The sequence below is a fragment of the Meriones unguiculatus genome, chromosome 8 (genome assembly GCF_030254825.1).
Source record: "Meriones unguiculatus strain TT.TT164.6M chromosome 8, Bangor_MerUng_6.1, whole genome shotgun sequence".
In the NCBI taxonomy this organism is placed as follows: Eukaryota; Metazoa; Chordata; class Mammalia; order Rodentia; family Muridae; genus Meriones; species Meriones unguiculatus.
The window spans coordinates 237,946-244,079 of record NC_083356.1 but is presented as its reverse complement, the minus strand read 5'-3'; positions in this window follow the sequence as shown (position 1 = coordinate 244,079).

Here is a 6,134-nt window from a genome sequence, read left to right as displayed (position 1 = left end):
GGGATTTTTTGTCTCGTAATACATGTAGGCTCTCAATTGAAAAGGTAATGGTGATGTCAGAATAGTTGGGAGGATGGTACATGTGCTGACGGGATTAAAGGGAGTTTTAGGCTAGAGAGGACATGTGGGTCAAAGAACTAAAAGCAGGAAACTCAAAACACTGTGAGCCTTTGTTCAGAAACCACACCATTCCCAAAACTATGTTTGTATACCTACTTAAATATAGATAGTTGTCCTCAAAGTACTTAGGAAAACAGGTACTAAATTGGACTGGTGGTCAAATGGGAGTAAAACATATGCTAGGAAGTGGTAGGAACTGTAAATTCCTATAAGGAAGAAATTAGTAGAGCCTGAGATGACCTGCGAAAGCATCAGGGAGAAGGATTTATACTAGTAAATTTATATATAGAATTATATATACATTTAAAATATTTAGAAATAAAGCCAATGGAAGGATTAGTCTAATGAGTGAAAAGAATTCTTGTGATTCTTCAAAAACATTCAATGTTTGATGGCTTGGTGAAATGGCTCAGAGGTTAGGTGACTTTCAGTGTTTCAGAAAGCCTAATCAGCTTCCATCCAGCAGAAGACTAAGCATATTTTTGTTTTTGGCTTAAATTTTATTAAGTTATTGTTCTGTTATCTGATTATTATTTGATTGGCATTTAAATGTGTAACTAAACATAGAAAAAGTCATAGATGCAGTTTCAGAATCTGTCAACAAACTTGTGAGTTTGGTGCCTTTTCTCAGGCCTTATATGGGGATAAATCTAAGCAACGTGTATGCACACACATTTGTTATTTCTGTCTTGTTATTAGGCTTTCTGAAACACTGAAAGGTCCTATTTATTAACATTATTACAGTTATTTCCATGTGTGCATATGTATGTCATGGTGCACATGTGGATGTCAGAGGACAACTTTAAGGAGTTTATCACAGGGATTAAACTTGGGTCATCAGTCTTGGCAGCAAGTCACCTACCCACTGAACCATTTCATCAAGCCATCAAATGCTGAATGTTTCTGAAGAATTGCAAGAGGTTTTTTTTTTTTTTTTCAGTCATTAGGCTCATTGAGAACAGTACTTTACTAGTGTTGCAGTGTCTGTAAGAAATTGAACATTGTAAAGGAGTGTGAGGCAAGAAGAGACCACAATACTTGAAGCTTTTTTTTTCTCTTTACTACAGCTGCTTGGAAGCCTGCATAGGAGTATAGATAGAGCACAAAAGAGATGATGTGTGACCAATGGGGTATGTTTTAGAACAATAAGACATGAGCAATGTACCCCTCTCTCATTTACATTGCAAATGAGAGTGACAAGCTGATAAACTTGGCTTCAGGCAAGAATCTTTGCAATTGGAAAGTCTTGTTATTATTCCATTGATATAACTTGCCTTTGTAAGAGTTTTTTTTTTTTTTAAAAAGAGAAACAGGTCACCAAGAGTTTTGAAAGACTGATTTATTATGAGAGAAACATTTAGCCCAGAATACTGAGTCTCTGTCTCTGTCTCTCTGTCTCTTTGTCTCTCTGTCTCACTCTCTCTCTTTTTACCTCATCTTGTCTATAAAAGTTCTTCACATTCAGCAGCTTTAACTATAGGCTCAGGATCATACCTGTTTTAAAATATGTCATAGTTTAATGATAGTAAAGTAGAAAGAAAAGCAATATAAAGATGTGCTATTTGTTTTTTAAAAAGATTTATTTATTTTATGTATATGAGTGTTTTATCTGCATTTACATCTGCCAGAAGAAGGAATCAGTTCACATTATAGATGGTTGTGAGCCACCATGTGGTCACCGGGAATTGAACTCATGACCTTTGAGGAAGAGCAGACAGTGCTCTTAACTACTGAGCCATCTCTCCAGCCCAAAGGTATATTATTTGTTAGGGGAACATATGGGAATAGCTAGAATGTTGGGGGATTTCGGAAGTCTTTGAAGTAATTATTTCATCTTATTTTTTATTTAATTTTGAGTCAGATCTCTCTGTATAGTACTGTATTGTATGTGGTTATTAATATTTACTATTGATATATCTTTTAGTAAAGCTGCGGTTAATCTTAAACAGCTGTATAACCAAATCACCACACAGAGACTAGGATTTATTTAGCTAACCTAGAACACAATACTGGGCAATAGTTACTCCATTCTAAACCTCCAAACCTGCATAGTTTCCTACCATTCAGATTTCCCACATTATACTTGCTTTTAGTGATATCTTAGGTTTGGTTCATTTCCCAAGACCTCTCCTCCAGCCTCTGCTCTCCCAGCTTCTCTCCTGCTGCTTCTCCTTCTCCTCTGCCTCCCACTTTTTCCTGTCCACCTCTTCCTTCCTTTCCTTCCACTCTGAACCAGTATCTCCTGCTCTATTCTCTCCATTGATCAACATTGTGGCTGGGTGTTTTAATTGATATTTTAGAGAACAAATGGTGGCATGTTTACACAAACTTGAGACAGGTAATGCTTAGAATAAATATCACAATGCAATGTCCAGATTAAAACCAGATATGGGAGAGAGAAATCAGCATTTGAATGAACAAGGGTAAGGTGCATACATTCCGAAAGAACATCATACCAGCAGTACTGGCTGGCCTGGGACTTACCATGTAGACCAGGCTGGCTTAGACCTCTACTAAATGTTGCCTCTCCTTCTTGAATGTTGGGATTAAAGTTGTGTGCCTCCATTCCTAGCTTGAAGTAATTACATTAAAACTGCTATTGGGCTGGAGAGATGGTTCAATGCTGAAGAGTACATTTTGCTTTTGAAGAGAACCTGAGTATGGTTTCCAGCACACACATGGCAGTTCACAACAGTCTATGACTTCATAAGCCTGATGTCCTCTTCTTACCTCTGTGGGCAGCATACATGCACAGGCAGGCAAAACACTCACACACATAAAATAACTAAATCTTAAAAGGAATTTAAAATTCATTACTTTTTCTTCAGAATACTCACCTCCATACGTTTGTTGGGTTTTATTAAAGCTTTGACACAATGATATGTTAGAGGCTAAAAAATAGCCAGGCAGTGGTGGCATATGCCTTTAATTCCAGCAGTAGGAAGGCAGAGGGAGGCAGATCTTTGAGTTCAAGGCCAGCCTGTTCTACAGAGTGAGTTCCAGGACAGCCAGGGCTACACAGGGAAACCCTGTCTCAAAAAAACAAAAGTAGTAGTAGTAGAAGCAACAGCAGCAGCTAAAAAATAATGTCTTAACTTCTGTTGCACTCTCTCAAAGAGCCCAAATACCCCACCCTCCAAGACAGGGTCTCACTCTGTAGCTTGGAACACACTGTGTAGACGAGAATGACCTTGAATTTAAATTTACCTGCCTATTAGGTAAATGTATAAAAATATATAAAATATAAAAACATATATAAAAAATAAAAGTCTAAGTTGATGATATTTGGTCATATTCCTAGGGAACATTCTTTTATCTTTAAAGTCTATTAAAAATCATATTTTAAGAACCAGAATGTCGAGCCAGGTATGGTGGGATAATGCCTGCAATTCCAGGACTGGGAAGGTGGAGGCAGGAAGATTAGGAATTAAAGGCCATTCTTAGTTATATAGTGAATTTGAGGCTAGCCTGAGTGAGCTACATGAGATCCTGTGTGTGTGTGTGTGTGTGTGTGTTATATGTGTGCACACGTTCATGCATATGCACGTGTGTAGGGATGAATATGGACATGTGTGGACAATTGTGGAGGCCAGAGATTAATGTCAGGTGTTTTTATCATTCTCTATTTATTTAACTTTGACTTTACATTTATTTATTTAATGTGTGTTTCTGTATGGGTGTGTGCCTGCCACCACACATGGATGGATGCACTTTCAGAGTTAGGCCTCTCCTTCTGCCATATAGGTCTTGGTAATTGAACTGAGATAGTAAGCCTTGGCAGCAAGCACCCTTATCCACTGAACCATCTTTTTGGCCCTTTTTATTAAAAAATTTACATTTATTTAGTGCGTGTTTGTTACATGCAAGCTACAGTGCATGTGAGAAGGTTAGAGGACAACTTGCAGGAGTTTGTCCTTTCCTTTGTAGATTCTAGGGATGAACGTAGGCTGTCAGCCCTGGTGGCAAGCTCCCTTGCAAGCAAAGCCACTTCACGTTATTTTTAGACAGGGTCTCTCACTGAACCTGGAGCTTACTGACTTGGCGAGATTAGCTGGCTGGTAAGATCCAGAAATCCTGTCTCCAGTTCTAGGATTAGTGTATGCAAGCATGTCTGGATTTGTATGTGGGTGATGTGAATGCAGATCATATGTTTGTGTGGAAAGCACTTTGCTATTGTTTTAAAAAATTAAAATCCCAGTTGTTCGATTTCAGCAATGAAGACTCAGGAGCCAGATGTTGGGGTGAAAACCTGCTAGCTCAGAGAAGCAAAGAAAGTACCCAGCTGACCTTCCACCCAGCTCACATCCCAGAAAGAAAAAGCCAAAAACTCCTTCTTAAAAAAATCTTCTCTCAATATCCATCCTGTCTATTAATCCTTGTCAGCTGCTTTCATGCTCTGCCTCTTGACCTTATTTTATCCTGTTTACAGAAAACTCTTGGATCAAAGGTGTGTGCTAGGGATGAGCTACACCACACCTATTTACATTAAAAAAAAATAAAACTTCTTAGGTTAAAGGTGTGTGTTAAGGCTGAGCACACCAAACAAGAAACAGGTTTTTACATTTCACAATGTTGGGGTTCACAATGGGAGCAAATATCCTTCAACAGTTTACCAACTGAACTATATGCTAGTCTCCATCCAGATCCTGTCTTTAAAAACCCCAAACTACAACACAATGAAAAGTGTAATGCCTTTGTTAGGAAATGAAAGCAAACTGAGTACAACTGGAAATGTCTGTAGTCCCAGGTGACTTGGAGGAAGTGAGGAGGCTCTCTTCAGTCCAGTAGTTCAATATAAGCTTGGGTAACAAAACAAAAAAAAGCAGAGTGGTAAACTCAGGAAGCCAAGGCAGGAGGATTTTGAGTTTGAGGCTAGCCTGGACTATGCACTCTCAAAAACAAACAAAAAAAGCTTTTATAAATTTAAGAAAGAATATCAAGGCTGGAGAGATGGCTCAGAGGTTAAGAGCACTGGCTGCTCTTCCAGAGGTCCTGAGTTCAATTTCTGGCAAACACATGGTAGCTCCCAACCATCTAAAATCGGATCTGGTGCCCTCTTCTGGCATGCAGGTATGTACATGCATATATGCAGATAGAGTGCTCATAGACATAAATAAAAAAAAAACAATGTCAGTAGGTCTCCTTTGTACAATGCATGTAGTAGGACATATGGGATATTGAATAGCTAGTTCAGTTTCCTTTTGTTTCTGCTGTTAATTGGAAAAAAAAGAATATTTGAAAAGACTCTACTAAACTTGTGCAGGGAAGAACTTCAAAAAGACAGAAAATATTCATTTGACTATGATAATATATTTTTAAGTAAGTCTAACTAGATCTGAATTACTCAACAAACTAGAAAAACTAAAGAAAACAAGACAAAAACGCTCCTGGTGTCATTATTTAGAAAGGATAGGTACATTCAATAAAGAGACGTTGGTGTTGATCTGCCAACTTGGATTACAGTAAGACCCTGTCTCAACAGAAAGTATCCAGCATTTGCATATGCCTTACACACACAGTGCTGGGTTGGCTATTTTGTTTTCAAAGAAACACACAATTCTGACTTTTCTTGAGATGGTGGGAGGGAGAAAATTGTCTATATTTAACCTCTATGTTAGAAATCACTAAAAGAGACAGGAAAGATTTTAGTATGGCAAAAGAGTTGGCTTAAAAAAGCTAGAACAGTGATTTAAATGGCCGAAGGGTGAAGGATGACATTTAAAAATGTACAGAGTGAAAAATAAGGTGTAATCTGATGGAAGAAGATTGGGCTGACAGAGTTAGGAAGGTAGATTTAGAGTTATGTTCTAAACTCAGCTTGTCATAAAAACTATATTCTTTAAAAGCATGGAAGATTTATAGAGCAGATTGAAAAAGGGTGATTGGAGGGTCCCGCAAATAAGTGACAGTAAGTGAGGAAAAACTCGGGGAATAAATAATCTAATTATAGAATAGTTTCACAGTTCACAGACTGATGGTGATTTCCCTTCTAATAATAAAAATAGGCAACTAAA